The 18,024-nt window shown below is 50.8% G+C and overlaps 2 pseudogenes; one reads left to right on the top strand and one right to left on the bottom strand.

The window, feature by feature from the left end:
• Nucleotides 1–18,024, bottom strand: part of LOC101387609 (cationic amino acid transporter 4-like) — a 351,414-nt pseudogene that overhangs the window by 59,362 nt on the left and 274,028 nt on the right.
• The window catches only part of LOC101395905 (sphingomyelin phosphodiesterase 4-like), a 55,161-nt pseudogene that overhangs the window by 762 nt on the left and 36,375 nt on the right, over nt 1–18,024 (top strand).

Genomic DNA, 18,024 nt, shown 5'->3' with positions numbered 1-18,024 from the left:
CGGGTACATTCCCTTAGTTCTTGTCCTGAATGGTTTCTCTCCATCACCTTCACGATTAGTCTTGGCACTGAAGCCATCTGTAAATTTTAGCCTGCCTTATTTTTTTTGTTGTTGTTTTTTTGCTGAGGAAGATTCACCCTGAGCTAACACTCTTCCTCTATTTTGTATGTGGAAGGGTGGGAGGCTGTGGGTGGCCAGCACAGCGCTGGGGGGTGGCCCAACAACCCTGCCGTTTGCCCCTGACGCTGCCATCAGATCCGTTTGAGTATTACCTGTTCTTCTTTGTGTTGAGCCTCATCACTCAGAAGGTACAGAAGGGATGCCTCTGAGCACAGTTTTCTTTACCGAAGCCCCCCCGTGAAGGGGGGGGGGGCGCGACCCAGGGCTCTTGTTTTCACCCAGAGGAGGGGGAGCTTGGATTTGCCTGAGAGCCGGCGGTCGGCCTTTCCTTATCTTGCATTTCTCCTTTTCCCTTCCCGCCTCCGTTCCCTGGGTCCTCCTTTCCTTCCTGCTGCAGCCTTTGCCCTTCAGGGCATCCTCACTTAGTGAGGACCACAGACTGCTGGGCTGAGTTAACAGGCAGTGTAGGGTGACCTGGGCACCCCAAATGGCCGTCAGGGAGGGTTCCCACAGAAGGTGATTGCTGAGTGTGGGGACAGGGTGGAGGTGCCCAGGGATTCACGTGCCGGCAGGACTGAGGGGTCTAGTCAGGCCCTCTGTGGTGGGAGCTTTTCTAGCATTGCCCTGGGTGCTCGTGGGCCGGCCTCGGGGACGCAGTCCACGTCCCAGGGCTTCCCTGTGTTATGAGTCAAGCCTGCAGTTGCTGGGGTCAGCGGCCTGGGGCGGCCCCAGAGCCACACACTACTGTGAGTTTCATTTTCCAGCCACTCCCTGGGGCCCTGCACGTTCGTACTTCAGACTGTGCCTTTTTCATCCTCGTGGACAGGTACCTGTCCTGGTTCCCATCAACAGAAGGCAGTGTGCTCCCCCCACTCTCATCCAGTCCGGGGGGACCCAGCCCCTCACCAGCTCCCAAGTAAGGCTCTTGGCCAGTGCCTGAGGTGGCCTGTGCCTGCTATTAGCTGTTAAGGCCTGGCCCTTCCATGAGGCAGTGGCACAGTCAGTGGGCATTGCTTATGGGGACAATGGTGCCACTCTGTGTCCAGGGCTTCCTGATTTTTCTTTTTTCTTTTTGTTTTTGGAGGAAGATTGGCCCTGTGCTAACATCCGTTGCCAATCTTCCTTTTTTCTTTTTTCTCCGCAAAGCCCCAGTACGTAGTTGTGTGTCGTAGTTGTAGAGCTGTAGCTCTTCTATATGGGACGCCGCCTCAGCATGGCTTGATGAGCAGTGAGTGCCCAGGATCTGAACCGGTGAACCCTGGGCCGCCAAAGCCTAATGCACAAACTTAACAACTACGCCACCGGGCTGGCCCTGCCTTATTTTTCTTATACCTGTGTTATGAGAGGTTCGGGGATTCGATCGGAGACGTAAAAGACACTTTCCACTCCAAACAAATGGACTGAAGGTATATTTTATTATATAGAGGATAGTAAAGGCGACAGTCTGCAAACAGATCAAATAGGTCAAATATTAAGAGGAAAAAACATCAGCCCGACTGGAAAGGGAAAACACCCACATCGGCTGAAGAGAAATGACACAAATCAACCAGAAAGAGAAACACCAGGTTAACCGAAAAGAGAACACATCAAATCAATTACTTCATATCAAATCAGTTACTTCACATCAAATCAGTTACTCACAACATCCACGCCCCACTGCCGGGAGAGCTCTGTCAATCGACGCGGCTGGGCAAGGATCACACGTCCTGGGCAAGGTGTCCCTTCCACAGGTGGAACTCTCACCGGGGCTCAGTTTCCAGCAGTTTTTATACCATCAGTAATTTTCAGAGTAAGCAATTACAGAGTTTGCAGAGCAAGCATTTAGTGTTCCCATGCACAAAATGGTTATCAGTGGCGTACGTGCACTGAGCCCCCTGGCTAACGTCCCAGCCCAGTAGTTGTGTACGTGCATTGTTCTCTTTGGTTATCGTCTCAGCCCGGCACAGATGGCCAGTCCATTCCGGGCCACGACGCTCCAAGAGCCTTGAAATGTTACAACTTGCAACTCTCTCCGTGGGAGAAAGGCCAGTTCCCGGGAAAAGGCCAGTTCCCACCACACAGAAAGCAGCTTTGTATTTCTTTTTTGTGCTGGTGGCTGTAGGTCAATGGAGCGGCCAAACATGGCTGTACTCATGTCAAGACAACCTGAGATTCCCCAACCTCAGCTGCCCTAGCACAGACTGGAGGGCGGGATGAGGGAGGCCTCTGTGTTTTGGTTTTCAGGGGCCATCCCCGCACCGTCAGGTCCTTTGGTTGCACTGACAAGGCCTAGCTCTGGTGTGGGAACGGACTGTGTTCTGCCTGGAGCAGCCCTCACCACTCGCGGCACCCAAGCCCCACATGGAGGCAGTGAGGAGGGTGGTGGGAGACACGAAGCTGAGAGCTGATGGATGGTCCTGGGCTGATGGTTCTGGAAAGAAAGGACTTGTAGGGGCCGGCCTGGTGGCGCAAGTGGTTAAGTGCGTGTGCTTTGCTGCGGCGGCCCCGGGTTCGCCGGTTCGGATCCCGGGCTTGCACCAACACACTGCTTGTCGAGCCATGCTGTGGCGACGTTCCATATAAAGTGGAGGAAGATGGGCACAGATGTTAGCTCAGGGCCAGTCTTCCTCAGAAAAAAGAGGAGCATTTGCATGAGCTGTTAGCTCAGGGCTGATCTTCCTCACGAAAAAAAAAAAAAAAGGACTTGTAGGCAGGCCGTGGAAGGTGAACCAGAGGCCCTGGGGTGAAGAGTCTTTTGTGCCAGTCGGAGCAGGCGGGGCTGGGGCTGGACTGTGCAGGAGGGGACTGTGCGGCCTCAGCCTGAGGGTGAACCGGGGCCTTGCCAAGCCCTAAACCTGGAGCCTCTGGGCCAGCTCTCCCCAGGAGACCCTCCTGCCCCGACAGCCGCTGCCTGTGCTCCTCTGACCCCTCCTCAACCTCGCTGGCCAACCGCCTCCCTGGGAGGCTGCAGGGAGGCTCTTTCCTGCAGGTGCTGCCCACCCCACCTCTGCTGGCACGTGCCATGCCATCACCCCAAATTCCCGTGTGGACAGACGTCCCCAAGGAAAGGGAATTGACAGGAGGAGAGTGGGGGGTGGCACAGAAGTGGGGAGAGGCTGCCCAGGTGTTGATGATGCTGCGGCCAAGAAGGGGGACTTGGGGGAGCCAGGTTCACGCCCTCTCCAAGGCAGACTTCAGCTGCCAAGTGGTTTTCTGGGCCCAATTTTGTTTGCTTGTTTTAACATATAATTCCAGACTTACAGAAAAGCTGCTACATACAACATAAAGAACTTTCAGAGACCTTCACCTAGACTTCCGAATTGTTATGTTCTCTCTCTGTTTATCTGCGTGGGTTTCTTTCTGGGTTGTTGGAGTAAGTTACAGATGTGATGCCCCATAACCTCTTAACATTTCAGAGTGTATTTCCTAAAAGCGAGTGCAGTGGGCTTTATAACCACAGCACTTCTATCCAAATCAGGGGGTTAGTATTGCTACCAGGCCACCATCTGATCCTCAGACCCACTTGGGTTTCACCAGCTACCCCACTACTGTCCACTGCCCGGCTGGGACCCAGTGCAGGGTTACTCGCTGTGTGCAGTTGTCTCTCTAGTCCCCATCAGTCTGGAACAGTCCCTCAGTCTTTCCTGACCTTGACGCCTGTAAAGGGTGCAGCCTGGGTGTGTGTTCTTGGGTGTTTCCTTGGGATTAGGCCCAGGTTGGGCGTTGTTGGAAGGAGCGCTGCAGCCATGGCCCAGGGTGTCTGTAGCCCATCACTGGGGACATTAGCTTGATCACTGGGCTAAGGGGTGTTGTCCAGGTTTTCCTGCTGTAAAGTTAAATAAGTACTTTGTGCCTAAATTAATTAACAAGGGGGATTTAGTGGGAAAATGTACTGAGACTGTGCAGTTATCACTAGTGTTAGCATCCCTTGATGATCCTTGGCCAGATAGTTATTAATAGCTTGGTTACCAAATGATGATTTTCTGATGTCATCACTCTTGGCATTTATTAGTGGGCACTCTATGGTGAGGAAGTCTTTTCTTGTCATTTATTTATTTGTATATATCAATGTGGACTTGGAGGTCATTGTATGATTCAACAGGCTGTAATTATTACTGCTGTCATTGATTTTGATGTCCAGGTCGCGCCTGGTTATGCCAGAAGGAGCCTCTACCTAAGGCCTGTTTCTCTGTCTTCCTCAGGACACCAGCCATGCCTTTCGCTTCCTGTGGCGTCTACCATTACCAGCCTCCTGAAGTGACACATCTCTCATCAGACGTCTGTGAATGCAGACCCTGCCTCCCGTGAGATCTGGAGGTCAGAAACTCTGCTCCAGGTGAGAGCTGAGGCAGCTCTTCTCTGCTTCCATTTCCAAATAAACAGCTGAGCCACCTTCCACCCCATGGGGCAGAGGCCTAAAGACTGCCCCTCATCCTGGGGGTGGTTCTAAATTGTTAGTGTTTTCCTGCTGTGACGTTGAGGAAACAGAGACAGAAGAAAGTTACCCACCTGTCTAACCTGTATGTCATTGGCAATGTTTTTCATCCCAGGATTCCCTCTCCACAGGGTTTGGTTTTGTTTTTCTCATGGTGATGTAATTGCTGCCTAGTCTTTTAGTCCAGTGGATCCGTGTAAATGCTCTCCCCACCCCACCCCACCTCTCTGACCCACTCCCCTGGCGATGGAGATGGTTCCTGTGATCACCCTTGTGTGGGTGTAAACCCTGCCCCAGCAGCATTCTTATGATGCTGAATGGAGAGGGCCCACGAAGCGTTCACCTTGCTCGGCAGGCAGCCCCCTGCCCTTCCATGTCAGGGGATCCAAACAGGAGATGGCAGGGCCCCTTGTCTGCCACGTGCGGGCTCCAGACTCTGCCTCAGGCTTGGGCTGGCTCCCTCCCTCAGCGCACCGCTGGCCGCCTCCCAGGCCAGCCTGTCTCTTCCCAGCATGGCTGGGAGGAATTTGGCCGGTTCTGACCCTGGACTCTGGGGCTGAGTTGGTAACCGGGAGCATTGCTTGTTGACGCCTGGAATGTGGATAGGAGGGGATTCTGTCCCTCCTACCTTGTACATGACCCATGGCGTGTGGGTTGCTGTGCTTTTTGAGGCTTCCATGTCATTGTCACAGCAGCACCGGGAGGTGGGGCAGCTGGAATCATCCCCCTGTTCACAGAAGGGGTCCCCGGTGCTTCCCCTGGCTCACAGCTAATGTGGGCTTTGGGCTCTGCCAGCCCATGGGGAGGGCAGGTGACCAAGACATGGGCTTACAGGGAGAACCGGAGGGTTGTTTCCTGGACTGAAACGCTGATGCTCTTTTTTTATTTAAAAAAAAGTTTTCGGAATTATGGTAAAATACACATAACATAAAATTTACCATATTAAGTATTTTAAAGTGTACATTTCAGTAGTGTTAAGTATATTCGCGTGGTTGTAATGGATCTCCAGAACTTTTTCATCTTGTAAAACTGAAACTCTGTACCCATTAAACAACAATTCCTCATTTCCGCCTCCTCCCAGCCCCTGGCAACCACGACTCTCCTTTCTGTCTCTATGAATTTGACTCCTCTAGGTACCTAGATAAGTGGAATCACACAGTATTTGTCTTTTTATGACTGACTTATTTCACTCGGCATAGTGTCTTCAGGGTTCATCCACATTGTTGCATGTGTCAGAATTTCCTTCCTTTTTAAGGCCAAATAATATTCCATTGTATGGATAGACCACATTTTGTTTTTCCATTCATCTGTTGATGGACACTTGGGTCGCTTCCACCTCTTGTCTATTGAAAATAGTGCTGCTGTGAGCATGGATATGCAAATATCTCTTGGAGACCCTACTTTCAATTTCTGAGAGGTATATACCCAGAAGTGGAATTGCGGAACCATCTGGTAGTTCTTTTTAATTTTTTGAGGAGCCACGATACTGTTTTCCACAGTGGCTGCGCCATTTTACATTCCTTCCGTCAATGCACAAGGGTTCCAGTCTCTCCACATCTTCACCAATGCTCGTTATCTTCTGTCTTTTGATTATAGCCAACCTCATGGATGTGTGGTTGTATCTCATTGTGATCTTGGTTAGCGTTGTCCTAATGATTAGTGGTGTTGAGCATCTTCTCAGATCCTTATTGGCTATTTGTTTGTTTTTGGAGAAATGTCTATTCAAATCCTTTGTCCATTTTTGAATTGGGTTGTTGTTTGTTTATTGATGTCATGATAGTTTATAACATTGTGAAATTTTAGTTTTACATTACAATAATTTACATTATTGTTTGTCACTTACCATATAAATGCATCCCTTCAACTCTTGTGCCCTCCCCCACCCCCCTTCCCCCTGGTAACCACCAAACTGTTCTCTCTGTCCGTGTGTTAGTTTATCTTCCACATACAAGTGAAATCATGCGATGTTTGTCTTTCTCTGTCTGGCTTATTTCGCCTAACATAATACCCTCCAGGTCCATCCGTGTTGTTGCAGATGGGACGATTTTGTCTTTTTTATGACTGCATAGTATTCCATTGTGTGTATATACCACATCTTCTTTGTCCAGTCATCAGTTGAGGGACTCTTGGGTTGCTTCCATTTCTTGGCTGTAGTGAATAATGCTGCAATGACATAGGGCTGCATAAGCCTCTTTGGATTGTTGATTTCAGGTTCTTTGGATAAATACCCAGTAGTGGGATAGCTGGATCATAAGGTATTTCTATTTTTAATTTTTTGAGGAATCTCCATACTGTTTTCCATAGAGGCTGCACCAGTTTGCATTCCCACCAGCAGTGAATGAGGGTTCCCATTTCTCCACAACCTCTCCAATATTTGTTATTTTTTGTCTTCGTGATTATAGCCGTTCTAACGGGTATAAGGTGATATCTTAGTGTAGTTTTGGTTTGCATTTCCCTGATGATTATTGATGTTGAACATCTTTTCATGTGCCTATTGGCCATCTGTATATCTTCCTTGGAAAAATGTCTGTTCAGATCCTCTGCCCATTTTTTGATTAGGTTGTTTGTTTCATTGTTGTTCAGTTGTGTGAGTTGTTTCTATATTATGGAGATTAACCCCTTGTCTGGTATATGATTTGCAAATATTTTTTCCCAGCTGGTGGGTTGTCTTTTCATTTTGATCCTGGTTTCATTTGCCTTGCAGAAGCTCTTTAGTCTTATGAAGTCCCACTTGTTTATTTTTTCTTTTGTTTCTCTTGTCCGAGTCGACATGGAATTCAAAAAGATCCCTCTATGACCGATGTCAAGAGTGTACTGCCTAAATTTTCTTCCAGGAGTTTTATAGTTTCAGGTCTTAACTTCAAGTCTTTGATCCATTTTGAGTTAATTTTTGTGTATGGTGGAAGAAAATGGTCTACTTTCATTCTTTTGCATGTGGCTGTCCAGTTTTCCCAGCACCATTTATTGAAGAGACTCACCTTCTCCATTGTATGTTCTTAGCTCCTTTGTCGAAGATTAGCCATCCATAGATGTGTGGTTTTATTTCTGGGCTTTCAATTCTGTTCCATTGATCTGTGTGTCTGTTTTTGTACCCGTACCGTGCTGTTTTGATTATTATAGCTTTGTAGTATATGTTGAAGTCAGGGATTGTGATGCCTCCAGCTTTGTTCTTTTTTCTCAGGATTGTTTTAGCTATTCGGGGTCTTTTGTTGCCCCATATGAATTTTAGTATTCTTTGTTCTATTTCTGTGAAGAATGTCATTGGGATTCTGATTGGGATTGCATTGAATCTGTAGATTGCTTCAGGTAGTATAGACATTTTAACTATGTTTATTCTTCCAATCCATGTGCATGGGATATCTTTCCATTTCTTTATGTCATCATCGATTTCTTTCAATAATGTCTTATAGTTTTCGTTGTACAGATCTTTCACCTCCTTGGTTAAATTTATCCCTAGATATTTGATTCTTTTTGTTGCGATTGTAAATGGGATTGTCTTCTTGAGTTCTCTTTCTGTTAGTTCGTTCTTAGAGTATAGAAATGCAACTGATTTTTATAAGTTGATTTTGTACCCTGCAACTTTGCTGTAGTTGTTGATTATTTCCAATAGGTTCCCAATTGATTCTTTATGGTTTCCTATATATAAAATTATGTCGTCTGCAAACAGCGAGAGTTTCACTTCTTCATTGCCTATTTGGATTCCTTTTATTCCTTTTTCTTACCTAATTGCTCTGGCCAAAACCTCCAGTACTATGTTGAATAAGAGTGGCGAGAGTGGGCACCCTTGTCTTGTTCCTGTTCTCAGAGGAATGGCTTTCAGTTTTTCCCGGTTGAGTATGATGTTGGCTGTGGGTTTGTCATATATGGTCTTTATTATGTTGAGGTACTTTCCTTCTATACCCATTTTGGTGAGTGTTTATCATAAATGCATGTTGGATCTTGTCAAAGCTTTCTCTGCATCTATTGAGGTGATCATGTGGTTTTTAGTCCTTGTTTTGTTAATGTGGTGTATCCCATTGATTGATTTGCAGATGTTGAACCATCCCTGTGTCGCTGGTATAAATCCCAGCGATAATGGCTTGTTGATAATGGCTGTATGATCTTTTTAGTGTATTGCTGTATTCGGTTTGCCAATATTTTGTTGAGGATTTTTGCGTCTATGTTCATCAGTGATATTGGCCTGTAATTTTCCTTCTTTGTATTGTCCTTGTCTGGCTTTGGTATCAAGGTGATGTTGGCCTTGTAGAATGTGTTAGGAAGTGTTCCATCTTCCTCTATTTTTTGGAATAGTTTGAGAAGGATAGGTATTAAATCTGCTTTGAATTGGTAACATTCTCCAGAGAAGCCATCTGGTCCTGGACTTTTATTTTTGGGAGGTTTTTTTTTTTGTGAGGAAGATCATCCCTGAGCTAACATCCATGCTAATCCTCCTCTTTTTGCCAAGGAAGACCAGCTCTGAGCTAACATCTATTGCCAATCCTCCTCCTTTTTTTTTCCCCCCAAAGCCCCAGTAGATAGTTGTATGTCATAGTTGCACATCCTTCTAGTTGCTGTATGTGGGACGTGGCCTCAGCATGGCCGGAGAAGCGGTGTGTCGGTGTGCGCCTGGGATCCGAACCTGGGCCGCCAGTAGCGGAGCGCACGTACTTAACCGCTAAGCCACGGGACCAGCCCATATTTTTGGGAGATTTTTTATTACTGTTTCAATCTCTTTACTTGTGATTGGTCTACTCACATTCTCTGTTTCTTCTTGATTCAGTTTTGGGAGGTGGTATGAGTCTAAGAATTTATCCATTTCTTCTAGATTGTCCAATTTGTTGGCATATAGTTTTTCATAGTATTCTCTTATAATCCTTTGTATTTCTGTTGTATCCCTTGTAATTTCTCCTCTTTCATTTCTAATTTTATTTATTTGAGCCTTCTCTTTTTTTTCTTAGTCTGGCTAAGGGTCTATCACTTTTGTTTATCTTCTCAAAGAACAAGCTCTTTGTTTCATTGATCCTTTCTACTGTTTTTTTGGTTTCAATATCATTTATTTCTGCTCTAATTGTTATTATTTCCCTCTTTCTGCTGACTTTGGGCTTTGTTTGTTTTTCTTTTTCTAATTCTGTTAGGTGTAGATTAAGGTTGCTTGTTTGGGCTTTTTCTTGTTTGTTAAGGGGGGCCTATATTGCTATGAGTTTCCCTCCCAGGACCGCTTTTGCTGCATCTTGTATGAGTTGGTCTGGTGTATTTTCATTTTCATTTGTCACGTGGGTGTGATGCTTTACGTCTCATGGAGAATATCTGTAGTCGTCTCCCATGATCCCACACTGGCCCCGTGGGACTCACAAGCAGGCGCTGTGACCCATATTTTGTGGTTCATGGCAGTGAAATTTAGAGATGGTAAGTGACGTCACAATGCTGATGCGGTGGATCAGGGACAGGAATGTAGTTGGTTCCCTGGGGACAGAGACCCCTGGACCCCCAAGTTCTCTGAGTTATGTCTTGGACTCCTGAACAAGGGCTACCCTCCCTCCACTCCCCACACTCTCCTGCTCCAAGGTCGCTTTGGGGACATGAGGGGCGTCTCAGCCAAGAGAGGGCACATGCCCCACCAGCCTCCACCCACACCTGTCAATCCCTGCCCCCAAAGCTGTGACGTTTCCTGAAAGGAAGTCCCTTGAAGGGTCAGAGAGTCCAATCTGTGTCCTCCTCCCCCAGCATCCTCACACAGGAGCCACTTCCAGGTGAGCCTCCTGAGGGGCTGACCAGTGGTCTGCTTGGCTCCCATGTGGCTCAGAGCCCAGGCCTTTCCCAACTAGCTGCCTGCATGGCACCTCTCTGACGAACTAGCTTGGCCTTCAGTGAGTAACCCTGGGTGAACAGTGAGTGCTGATTAATGAGGATGGTGAGCTGGGCTGGTGCTTTGGTGGTTTCTGGAGGTTTCATGGATGGAGTCGGTGTGCCCCACTGTCTACTGACCACTCATCTGAGTAGCCTGGACATGGCCTGGCTGAGAGCGGGTGGTGGCTGCACTGGCTCTGAGGGGGCCCCGTTCCTGCTCACCAAAACTAGTCTCTGCACACTGCTCACCCTGCCCTAGAGCCTGCAGACGCAGGGGAGAGAGTCCTGTGTCCTCTTAGAGGGATCCCTTCACAGCCACAACCTGGGGACCCCACCCAGGACTCTCCCTGAGCATCACGCAGATGCCCCTAACCTCTGTCACCTATGTTCCCTCCACTCACTCGACCACACCGGCCCTCCTCCCCACTCTCCCAGCAGCACCCCCACCCAGTGATCCTCTCCACACCCACCCATGGAATCCCCGCCCTGGAACCCCAGTTTCTCCCTGTATAGAAATCTCTGGATTTAGACTGCTCGTGTTTGGTTTCGGATTGTAACGCCTACACTCAGGAGAGATGACCTGTCATTCTCCTTCCCTGTAACGTCTATTCTGGGTGATATCAACATTCTCCTGATCCGGTGGGAGCAGTGCGGGCGTGTCCCCTCTGTGTCTGTTCTCTGGAAGAGTGTGGAGGAGACTGGCATCATTTCTCTCTTAAGTATTTGGTAGAAATCAGAGGAACCACCTGGGCGTGAAGTTTGCTTTGTGTAAAAGTTTACTTTTGATATTTCTTATTTTTTAATTGATGCTTACTCTACATATTGTACAGTGCACAGGTAGTAAGTGTCCAGCTTTATGGTTTCTTATAAATATAAACATATCTGCTGCCAACACCCATTTCAATGCACAGAACATCTCCAGCACCCAGCAGCTTCCCGGAGAAGGAGATCAAAACAGACCTAGCTTATTAGCTCACAGGAACGAGGCCAGTTAGTCCCTGTGTATTTGAGCACAGCGATGACACGTAATCAGCTCAGTCAGTGTGGCAGCACCATTGGGAGGGAGTGGAGCGAGCCGGAGACCTGGGAGAATCCAACGAGGCACTTTGGGATTTGCCCTGGAAGTGTGGGGGCAGGTCAGGGAAGCTGGGAGAAGCTTCCAGCAGCACTGAGCTCTCACAGTGAGAAACCACTGCTGCCCAGAGTGCAGCGCCCATAGTAAGTCATCGACCGCTGCCTTCGTTTAGGGGGCTTTTCTGTATTTGTGTTTTATTTTATATAAAATATTAAACTAGTGGGAGATCAATCTTGTTTAATGTAAAAACCTGCAGCATTCAATAGAAAACCCATCTCTTGAGTGCAGGCTGACTCTCTACGATCCCCTGCTCAGTCACCAGTGCTGACAAGCTGACCCGGGAGAGGAGCAGCAGGGAGGCGGCCTTGGTCCTTGGCCTCGTGTCTCATTTCAGCCTCTGGACACTGTGCAAGTCCAGGTCCTTGGAAGCCCAGGCTGATGCCTGCACGTCCCGGCCTTCAGGGTGTCAGACCAGAACCTGCAGCACACACACAGGTGCTGGAGTCCCTGGGGAGGCACAGACACGGCTGGAGGAGGGCTCCCTGGGGTGGGTGTGCAGGACCCAGAAGGCTCCTCGGGCCCTGGAAGTGATCTTGGGCCCTGAGATCCCAGGGTCAGATCCACAGGGCACTGGATCTTAGCTGGTCTTTGCTGAGTGTGTCAGCTCGTCAGCAGAGTGTCCATAAATGCCCTCCAGGGACAACTTCACCCGGGCATTCGGCCAGGCAGCCTTCGAGTGACGAGTCCCCTGGACAAAGTGATGGGGAGGAAAGGGGAGGCTCTAGGCCTCCAGGATGGAAAAGCCGAGTCTCACTCCCCTGGGCCCTCTGAGGAGCAGGAGGTCTGATGACAGGGTGGGCGTGGGGACCCTGTCCGCTCCACTCAATACAACCCATCATGAGACCTGCTCAGTGAAAATGGACGGAGACCTGAGCGCTTCCCTTTTCCCCTGAGAATCCTTTTCCTTTCTAACACCCGAGCCAAACCTGCCTGTGCCTTTCAATTAAAATAAAATGATTATGCTTTAATAATAAAATCATAAATTTCATATATTCCAGCAAGAAAAGGTCACAGAACACTGCTTTTGAAAATATAATACAAGTTATATTTGTTTTATTTACAAAATTGGAAAATAAAATAAACGAAACTTCTGATCCTAGTTTCATATCATATCCCGAGTAAGCAGTGCATTGACTTTCCTTCAAATTTTTGTCTTGTTTGATTTTTATGTATATATGAAAAGCCTCTAGAACTTCAGGCTGAGAACTGGCACCCTGAGGGGACCCAGGCCTCCACAGGCTCTGCAGACGCTAAGGGGCCCAGGGGTTGGGCAGGTCGCGCCGGGTTTGGATCCTACAGGGTGCCCCCTTGATGCCGGGAGTACTGAGCACCCTCAGGGGTGCAGCCCTGGGCCAGGAGAACTGTCCTGCTGCATGAGGAGGAGCCTGGTGTGTCTGTCCTCCTGACCCTTCCCCAGGAGGCTGAAGTCGGGGAGGCCAAGCCCACTCATGCCATCTCAGCACACAGATTAGCTGAGAGGCTCCCGCTCCCCTTGAGAGGGTTGAGGGGCAGGACTGGGTCCTGCCGGCCTAGGACGTGGAACCACTGCAGGGACACTTCTCACAAAGAGCACGGTGTGACCTGCACCTCCTGAAGGCCTCCTCCCAGCTCAGACAGACGGTGCGGGGCTCAGCCTAGCCAGCTCGGCTCGTGAGGCCTGGGTCTCCGTCCCCCGGGATCTGTTCTCAGGGCGTCCTTCAGGTGCCTGCACTGGTCTAAGCGTCCACTCTCCCCTGCACGGTCATGTGGAGCAGCAGCCACCCCAGAGCCCTCCTCGGGGTTCTGGTTTTCCTGAAGTGCATTCGTTCACTGTCTGCTCATCCTCCTCCGCTCTCCTCACTCATGTTTCCTCTTGTCTTTTTTCTTCTTTTACTTTCTTGGTTCGTTCTCTTGACTCCAGGACAAGAGGCTCTCTGGAGTCAGATTCCTGATAGGATAATCTTTTTTTAAATTGTGTAACCTTCTTACTGTAAGGCAGAAAACAATTGTGCAAGTCCAGAGCCCCCCGGGGCAGGACAGCACCCGTGTGGGGGTGCCCAGGGCAGAGCCAGACGTCACGGGGCCCCTAGCAGGCTGGGCCCAGCTCCGTCCCAGCCATTCAGGGTTGCTCACAGGGTTCAGTGGTGCAGACTGGGGTCGGGAGCAGGGCGATGCTAAGAAAGTGGGTGGGGCGGGCTGCAGAGAGATTTATAGACATTGAGATGCAAGGACCTCCAGTGCCTCGATGAGACCAGGTCCTTCAGGATGAGAATCACAGAAAGAGGAGATGGGGAAGAGCTACACAGAGCGGTTTATGGGAAGGAAATAAATAGAATAAGAAAGAGCCAGAAGTAGGAAATAAATTACATGCAGATGGCTGGTCTCTGTATCCTAATCCCCAGAACATGTGACAGGCTTGTGCCTGCGCAAGGGCAGGGATGGTGACGGAGCGGCCTGGAGCGGCCTTGGGAAGAGGGAGGGTTGAGTTAGAGTGGAGTGAGAACTCGGGCCCCGCTGCTCCTGGGATTATGGAGCCCGACCTAGAACTCAACTCTGTCCTCATCTCTACGGTCTTCTCGCCTGGCCCCAAGTGCTTCAGCTCTGCAGTGAGGAGTGGGTCCAGGACCTCCAGGGCCCCTATCCCCCTCAGATCCTGTAACAGTGACCAGGAAGCAGTGCCCGTGTCATCCTGCTCCTCCAAGAAGGCGTCGCTGTCTCCATGACGTCCTGTCCATGACGTTTCCTTGCCTCTCTCACCACCAGCCTGACCCCTCTCCAGATTCCTGTCCATTTCCTTTCTCCTTGTCAACCTCCACCACCTTTTTCTCTCTACTACAGGAACATCAGTGGAGAGATCAAGGATATACTGCCCCCGCCCTGTCAGTCCATTGATCGGTTAACCACTCCATCCAAACCAGGGAGCACCTGTCCTGGGCCTGGGCTTGTGATGGGCCCTGTGGGAGAGAATTACAACCAACTCCTCATGTCCAGTGACTGTCCTGCGCCTGCTACGACCTTCGGTAGTTGGAGACACTTGACCGTCACAACACCCCTAACCCCCCTAATTCCCTTGCCCATTAGAGAGGATGCACACGAGCTTAGAGGTAAAGTAACTCGTCCAATTCCCCTTAGTCTGCAGTGAGGCGACAGGGGTCCTACAGCAGGTGTGGCCACGTAAATACACGGTACTTGCCAGGGTTTGTAGCACGTCCTGGAAGGACTGGGAGGGAGGGCCGTGGGCAGGCCTGAGGACACGTCACAGGGTGGGCGTGGCTGGGCTGTGGGCGAGCAGAGGCGGCGCTGTCTGGCTGCAGCTGTGGGTTCTGAGAGGAGCAGGGACGCCCTGGCCCCACGGCCCAGAGGTCTGTCCTGGGCCTGGTGAATCCCAGGAGACCAAGTCATGGGGCTGTGAGAGCCAGTGTGTGAAGCAAGCCCACCAGCCCCTTGACTGAATCTTTTAGAATTCCTGCCACCCATGGAGGATCTTGAGGGCAGCTGGACAGGGGCCTCTCCCAGATGGAAGCAAGTGCAGGTTTTATTCCTAGTCTGGGAGTTGGGATTTGGGTGAGGAGTGGAGGCAAGAAATGTGCCCCAGGATGTGCTCCCCGCTCACTTCTCCAGAAGGATCCGGGAGCACGTGCAGGAGGCTGAGAGGAAATAGTCTCCGTGTTACCAACCCTGGGAGTGCGCTTTAAACCAGGAGTGAACAGAGGACGGGACAGGAAGGTGCGGCACGACCTGAAGGTGTGGAGGGAGAGGGTCCATCTCACCACCACCTGACACAGGCGGAGAACTATCTCCCGTTCCAGCACCTGCGAGAGAGCAGGGCCCACCAGACCCCTCCCTCACAGGTCAGCACCACAACCAGCCCAATAACGCTCGTGCTCCATTCCCAAGAGGCGCTCACCGAGCACAAGCACGGGCTTCGGTGTTTGCAGAGGCAGAAGCAAAAAGGAGCAGGTCTTGTGGGAAAGATAAACTTTAAGTAGCAAAGCAAGAAATGGTTACAAACAGTACACCCAACCAACAGACGTGACAGCTCTGATTCTCATGTCATTAACACATGAGAAGAGCACAAGGTATTTCCTCCTTCCTCCTTGTTTCACAGCCCTCTTCCTCAGTCTCCGAAGCAGCAGGTGTAGCCAGATGCTCCGGGAACCCTCTCCCATTGGCCCCGCCTGAGTGATGTTCCCACCTGGAGGGTCTTCACCCTCACCACTGAAGTCACCCCTCCTGTCGACAATCCAATCTCTAGAGACACAAACATCCACAAGAAAGTGATGAGAGAGGGGGCTCACCCAGCCCTCCCGCTCCAGGTGAGGCCCTGCTGGCTCATGCAGCATCACCCTGCGCACTGCTCTGGGCTCTAGACCTCCCATGGGCTCTGTGCAGACAGAGCCCTTCAAGGAGACATTGGTCACAGGTGCAAACCCTGAAATAAGAGAGAGGACACACCCCCAACTCGAGTCCTCAGTCCCCCGGGTCATGACAGCTCAGGTCCCCATGTGATAAACCTGAACGTCCAGCTGTGAGGCACACGCTGTGGGTTAAATGAGCTCAGTGAACAGACCCTGGGCCAGGCTCAGAGAGCTGCCCAAGAGAATGTTCCGTGAGGATGGAAATGTTCTGTGTTGTAGACGTGCAGCTGCTGGGCACTTGAAATGTGGCTGTGACGAGGAACCGACGCTTCATTTGATTTGCTCGAATAGGTTAAACACGAGCACGCACGTCCCCCTGGAGGCGACCACACTGGATAGTGCAGCTCTGCAATCCGCAGACGAGGACGGCACTGCCTCCCTCCCCTGCCCGCTCCTGCAGAGCAGTTTGTGGCCCGATCTGACCATTCACTTGTAGGTTCTTCCTGGACACGTGCACATGGGCCAGGCACCACCTGAGGCCCTGGGGACACTCAAACGGTAAGGTCAACACCAGGTCCCAGAGGAGTCCCAGCAGGGGCCACCTGTAAGCAGAGGGGCAGAGTGAGGCCAGGCCCACCTGTGCTGGACAGAATCAGACAGCGGGGTCATGGGGAGGGAGGGACACTGCACTGTCTTCAGGAGGCCCCTTCTCCCCCCTGCTCTGTATTAGGGCCTGGGCAGGCACCTGGCTCAGTGTTGGGGCCCTATAGGCCTGGACCAGCTGAGGGGAACCATTTCCACACCTGGACCAGATCCCAGCCCAGGGCTGTAGTCATCAGACGTTTACTGGGGCCTGAGAGGGGTTGTCCAGAGCTGAGCACTGGGGTGAGGAGGGATAAGGAAGACACAGGGTGCCTGTGCAGCGACCACCATGGCCAGGGCTCCTGTCCCCACGAGTAAGAGGACACAGATAGAGTCCGGGCCTGAGAATTCCAAGACCTTCCAGAGAAACTCTCACTGATGACCTCCAGGCCATGAAAGGGAGCAGCAAGGACCACTTCGACCTGAGATCAGCCCCCATCTCTTTGCTGAGCTCACCCTGCACTGGAGCCCATGCCCCTCTCACCTCCTCTGCTACTAGAATGTTCTACAGCAGCCCTGGCCATGTGGTGTGAGATCTCTTCAGTTTAAATGTTTCTGGGCTAGACAACGCTTGGCCAACAGTGTGTAGACAAGGTCTGGTTGACAGGTGACTTCCAGAAGCAGGTGAAAAACAGAAACTGGTCCCTCCTGGCCCCAGGGGAACAGGCCTGGGAACCTCCTTGTGTCCGGCCCCATCATGTGTCTGTCCCTGCTGACCCAGCGCCTGGCCAGTCCCAGCTGGAACCCAGAATCAGGCCGCTCTCCACTCTAAAGCCAGTGTGTTTTTTCCTCAGCAAGTGAGTGATTCCAGAACACACCCCACTTTTGCTTGTTCCTGAGGCCACCTGCGATGAGAGAGGAGAAAACGCTGGGGATGAGACGACGATGGTGTTGTCTGCACAGCTCTTCAGTTCTCTTGGTGACGTTGGGAAACCACCTGGGAGACCAGGGTAGAGTCAAAGGCCCAAAAGCAAGAGCAGAGGACGCCTGTGGGAAAGGCAGGAGCTTCTCGCAGAGGGGGTGTCTCCAGTCCCTTCTGGTTGGCCATGGCAAAGTCCTTAACCCAAGGAGGAAAACTGCTGCTGAGCGAAAGGCTCATACAGCTGATAACTGACGCTGTCATTCGGAGATGTCCTTGTGGACCGGGCGTCAGCTGGTGAGAGACTCGCTCAGCAGCGCCCCCATGGACATTGTATGTGTGATCCCTAACGTACACCGTCAGGCTTTCACACGTGCATTTGATTGAAAAGGAAAGAAACCAAGAACCAGCATTTCTGTCAGACACAGAAAGCGACCTTACCTTGGCAACAGATGGCGCCTCTTGCTCTGCCCTGTCGCGGGGAAGCTCCTCCAGCAGGCCCTCAGGGGTGCGGGAGGAGACAGGCACTGTCAGTTGGGGGTGGTCTGCTCAGGAGTTACGCAGGGAGCTCTGCAGGACGTGGACGCAGGGCTGGTGCGTATGGAGGGGGTCGGTCATCAAGCACGGACTGAGCTGCTGCTGGGCCGTCCTCCTTGGTGGATGAAGGAGGGGAAAGGAGGGGAGCAGGAAA

This window comes from Ceratotherium simum, chromosome 35 (assembly GCF_057802395.1).
Source record: "Ceratotherium simum simum isolate JZ-2026a chromosome 35, ASM5780239v1, whole genome shotgun sequence".
NCBI lineage: Eukaryota > Metazoa > Chordata > Mammalia > Perissodactyla > Rhinocerotidae > Ceratotherium > Ceratotherium simum.
Note: the sequence above shows the minus strand (reverse complement) of the source record. Positions and strands in the feature narration are given on the sequence as shown.